We start from the raw sequence: 6,000 nt of genomic DNA on the forward strand, positions 1-6,000 counted from the left end.
AATATAGTCATAATTTAACATTTGTATTAAAAAGATTGCATAAGGACTTGTCTTTTGGCAGCATCAGTGGTCTTCTTAAAGTCACTGATCTTCCATCTAAAGTCCCAGAATTGCTCCTCACACATGAGCCACTACCACCCAGCCTGCACCACCTCATACCACCAGGTTATTGTAGTGAAAATGGACAGTGGTACTACCTACTGGGCACAGACGGCAGTCCAACGTCTAGTTTTGATTTACATTTGGTTGAGTAACAACTAACGTGAATTCAACATGAAATCCACAAAACATTTGAAAAGATTAAAAACAATAACTCTACTTTCTGATGTTAATCAACATTACTGTCATTAACTCTCTTCCTGATTTTGTTTGAATCTACATGCCCCACTCAGTGGTAGATAACATCTATGGTATTCTATGGTCTAGTTGTAACATAATACATATTCATTTCAATACAATGGCTTGTGAAAGTATTCACCCCTTTGGCATTTTTCCTATTTTGTTGCCTTACAACCTGGAATTAAAATGGTTTTTTGGGGGGGTTGTATAATTTGATTTACCCAACATGCCTACAACTTTGAAGATGCAAACATTGTTTTATTGTGAAACAAACAAGAAATAAGACAAAAAAATGAAAACTTGAGCGTGCATCACCCCCCAATGTCAATACTTTGTAGAGCCACCTTTTGCATCAATTACAGCTGCAAGTCTCTTGGGGTATGTCTCTATAAGCTTGATACATCTATCCACTGGGATTTTTGCCCATTCTTCAAGGCAAGACTGCTCCAAATTGGATGGGTTCCGCAGGTGTACAGCAATCTTTAAGTCATACCACAGATTCTCAATTGGATTGAGGTCTGGGCTTTGACTAGGTCATTCCAAGACACTTAAATGTTTCCCCTTAAACCACTCGAGTGTTGCTTAAAACCTCTTACATCTAGACGTTCCGCTAGCGGAACACCTGCTCCAATATCCAATGATAGGCTTGGCGCGAAATACAAACTCCTCAAATCCGAAAACGTCAATTTTTTAAACATATTATTATTTTACACCATTTTAAAGACAAGACTCTCCTTTATCTAACCACACTGTCCGATTTCAAAAAGGCTTTACAGCGAAAGCAAAACATTAGATTATGTCAGCAGAGTACCCAGCCAGAAATAATCAGACACCCATTTTTCAAGCTAGCATATAATGTCACAAAAAACAAAACCACAGCTAAATGCAGCACTAACCTTTGATGATCTTCATCAGATGACACTCCTAGGACATTATGTTATACAATACATGCATGTTTTGTTCAATCAAGTTCATATTTATATCAAAAACCAGCTTTTTACATTAGCATGTGACGTTCAGAACTAGCATTCCCACCGAACACTTCCGGTGAATTTACTAAATTACTCACGATAAACGTTCACAAAAAACATAACAATTATTTTAAGAATTATAGATACAGAACTCCTTTATGCAATCGCGGTGTCCGATTTTAAAATAGCTTTTCGGTGAAAGCACATTTTGCAATATTCTGAGTAGATAGCCCGGCCATCATGGCTATCTATTTTGACACCCACCAAGTTTGGTACTCACCAAACTCAGATTTACTATAAGAAAAATTGGATTACCTTTGCTGTTCTTCATCAGAATGCACTCCCAGGACTTCTACTTCAATAACAAATGTTGGTTTGGTTCCAAATAATCCATAGTTATATCCAAATAGCGGCGTTTTGTTGTGCGTTCAAGACACTATCCGAAGGGTAGCGCCCGGCGCGTTTCGTGACAAAAAAAATTAAAATATTCCATTACCGTACTTCGAAGCATGTCAAACGCTGTTTAAAATCAATTTTTATGTGATTTTTCTCGTAAAAAAGCTATAATATTCCGACCGGGAGTCGTTGTTTTCATTCAAAGACTGAAAATAAAAACATGGAGTCGTCTCGTGCACGCGCGCGCCAGTCTCATTGTTCTCAGATCGACCACTTACCAAATGCGCTACTGTGTTTCAGCCATGGCCTGCAAAGTCATCATTCAATGTTCTGGCGCCTTCTGAGAGCCCATGGGAGCGTTAGAAAATGTCACGTTACAGCAGTGATCCCCTGTTTTGGATAGAGATGATCAAGAAGGCCAAGAAATGGTCAGAGAGGGCGCTTCCTGTTTGGAATCTTCTCAGGTTTTGGCCTGCCAAATGAGTTCTGTTATACTCACAGACACCATTCAAACAGTTTTAGAAACTTTGGAGTGTTTTCTATCCAAAGCGAATAATTATATGCATATTCTAGTTTCTGGTCAGGAGTAATAATCAGATTAAATCGGGTACGTTTTTTATCCGGCCGTGCAAATACTGCCCCCTATCCATAACAAGTTAAGCAGTATGCTTACGGTCATTGTCCTGCTGGAAGGTGAACCTCCGTCCCAGTCACAAATCTATTGAGGACTGAAAGAGGTTTCCCTCAAGAATTTTCCTCTATTTAGCGCCATCCGTCATTCCTTCAATTCTGACCAGTTTCCCAGTCCCTGCCAATGAAAAACCAATGAAAAACATCCCCACAGCATAGTGGTGCCAGCATCATTGGTTTGCGCCAGACATAGCGTTTTCCTTGATGGCCAAAAAGCTCAATTTTAGTCTCATCTGACCAGAGTACCTTCTTCAATATGTTTGCGGAGTCTCCTACATGCCTTTTGGGCTTATTTTTTTCTTCAAGCAATGGCTTTTTTTCTGGCCACTTCTGTAAAGTCCAGATCTGTGGAGTGTACGGCTTAAAGTGGTCCTATGGACAGATACTCCAGTATTCACTGTGGAGCTTTGCAGCTCCTTCAGGGTTATCTTTGGTCTCTTTGTTGCCTCTCTGATTAATTCCCTCCTTGCCTGGTCCGTGAGTTTTTGTGGGCGGCCCTCTCTTAGCAGGTTTGTTGTGGTGCCATATTCTTTCCAATTTTTAATAATGGATGTAAAGTTTTGGATCTTTTTTTATAACCCAACCCTGATCTGTACTTCTCCACAACTTTGTCCCTGACCTGTTTGGAGAGCTCCCTAGTCTTCATAGTGCCACTTGTATGGTTGTGCCGCTTGCTTAGTGGTGTTGCAGACTCTGGGGCCTTTCAGAACAGGTGTATACAGTTGAAGTCGGAAGTTTACATACACTTAGGTTGGAGTAATTAAAACTAATTTTTTCAACCACTCCACAAATTTCTTGATAACAAACTATAGTTTTGGCAAGTCCATTAGGACATCTACTTTGTGCATGACACAAGTAATTTTTCCAACAATTGTTTACAGACAGATTATTTCACTTATAATTCACTGTATCACAATTCCAGTGGGTCATAAGTTTACATACCCTAAGTTGACTGTGCCTTTAAACAGCTTGGAAAATTCCAGAAAATAATTTAATGGCTTTAGAAGCTTCTGATGGGCTAATTGACATAATTTGAGTCAAATGGAGGTGTACCTGTGGATGTATTTCAAGGCAACCTTCAAACTCAGTGCCTCTTTGCTTGACATCACGGGAAAATCAAATGAAATCAGCCAAGACCTCAGAAAAAATTGTACACCTCCACAAGTCCGGCTCATCCTTGGGAGCAATTTCCAAATGCCTAAAGGCACCACGTTCATCTGTACAAACAATAGTACGCAAGTATAAACATCATGGAACCACGCAGCCGTCATGCCGCTCAGGAAGGAGACGCGTTCTGTCTCCTAGAGATGAACGTACTTTGGTGCGAAAAGTGCAAATCAATCCCGAAACAATAGCAAAGGACCTTGTGAAGATGCTGGAGGAAGCAGGTACAAAAGTATCTATATCCATAGTAAAACCAGTCCTATATCGGCATAACCTGAAAGGCCGCTCAGCAAGGAAGACATCACTGCTCAAAAACAGCCATAAAAAAGCCAGACTACGGTTTGCAACTGCACATGGGGACAAAGATTGTACTTTTTGGAGAAATGTCCTCTGGTCTGATGAAACAAATATACAACCGTTTGGCCATATTGACCATCGTTATGTTTAGAGGAAAAAGGGGGAGGCTTGCAAGCCAAAGAACACCATCCCAACCGTGAAGGACGATGGCTGCATCATGTTGTCGGGGTGGTTTGCTGCAGGAGGGTCTGGTGCACTTCACAAAATAGATGGCAACACGAGGAATGAAAATTATGTGGATATATTGAAGCAACATCTCAAGACATCAGTCAGGAAGTTAAAGCTTGGTCGCAAATGGGTCTTCCAAAAGGACAATGACCCCAAGCATACTTCCAAAGTTGTGGCAAAATGGCTTAAGGACAACAAAGTCAAGGTATTGGAATGGCCATCACAAACCCCTGACCTGAATCCTATAGAAAATGTGTTGGCAGAACTGAAAAGGCATGTATGTGCAAGCAAGGAGGCCTACCAACCTGACTCAGTTACACCAGCTCTGTCAGGAGGAATGGGCCAACATTCACCAAACTTATTGTGGGAAGCTTGTGGAAGGCTACCCAAAACGTTTGACCCAAGTTAATCAATTTAAAGGCAATGTTACCAAATACTAATTTAGTGTATGTAAACTTCTGACCCACTGGGAATGTAATGAAAGAAATAAAAGCTGAAATGAATCATCTCTACTATTATTCTGACATTTCACATTCTTAAAATAAAGTGGTGATCCTATCTGACCTAAGACAGGTCATTTTTACGAGGATTAAATGTCAGGAATTGTGAAAAACTTAGTTTGAATGTATTTGGCTAAGGTGTATGTAAACTTCTGACTTCAACTGTATATACTGAGATATACTGAGATCATGTGACAGATCATGTGACACTTTGATTGCACACAGGTGGACTTAATTAAATTATGTGAATTCTGAAGGCTATTACCGTAATTTCCGGACTATAAGCCTCTACTTTTTTCCCGGGCTTTGAACCTCGCGGCTTAAACAATGACGCGGCTAATATATGGATTTTTCCCGCTTTCAAATTAAAAAATAAATAAACACATTCTGTGACGTGCTCAGTTTTTTGGCGGCATGAAGCTTTCATTAGAGCAATGAAATTGCCGAACGGGTTACAGTCAAATAACTTTTTTGTTTGCTGTTTAGATTAAATCGAGCGCTCTCAAACTTCCCATCATTCTGATTACGGTAGTCATTTTGTCACCCTTATCATGGCAAAGACACGGAGAAATGCATATGATGCAGCTTCAAGTTGAAGGCGATTGATCTGGCTGTTAGAAAAGGAAATAGAGCTGCTGCACGGGAGCTTGGTCTGGAGCAATGACTTTCTTGGTAGGCTACTGTTTACTGCTAATTTTTAATTTTTTGTTACAAGCCGTGTTTCGTTAAAGCCTATTTATTTTTGTTACAAGCCGTGTTTCGTTAAAGCCTATTTATTTTTGTTACAAGCCGTGTTTCATTAAAACCTGCGTAAAGTTATTTTGTTTCAATGTATCGGTAGGCACCTGCGGCTTATTGACATGTGCGGCTTATTTATGTTCAAAATAATAATTTTTAAAAAAATCAGTGGGTGTGGCTTATATTCAGGTGCGCTCAATAGTCCGGAAATTACGGTAGTTGCACCAGATCTTATTTAGGGGCTTCATAGCAAAGGGGGTGAATAGGGGGTGAAAACGCACCACTTGCGTTTTTATGTTTTTGAAACAAGTCATTTTTTAAATTTCACTTCACCAATTTGGACTATTTTGTGTATGTCCATTACATTAAATCCAAATAAAATCCATTTAAATTACAGGTTGTAATGCCACAAAATAGGAAAAATGCCAAGGGGGGTGAATACTTTTGCAAGGCACTGTACATTTTGTATTCATCGTCATCATATTTATTTTGTTACACAGCTTGTACATTTAATTTACACACTTGATCATGATTAGTTACTGGCGTTGGACATTTGACAATATACATGAGAGATATAAGATGAACATGTAAAAAACAAGAGACAAGGTGAAAAGGTGGATGGAACATAACTAATATAACAGATAGTGTATGTGGTGATAATGAAAACAAACACAGCA

The sequence above is a fragment of the Salmo trutta genome, chromosome 5 (assembly GCF_901001165.1).
Source record: "Salmo trutta chromosome 5, fSalTru1.1, whole genome shotgun sequence".
Taxonomy (NCBI): Eukaryota; Metazoa; Chordata; class Actinopteri; order Salmoniformes; family Salmonidae; genus Salmo; species Salmo trutta.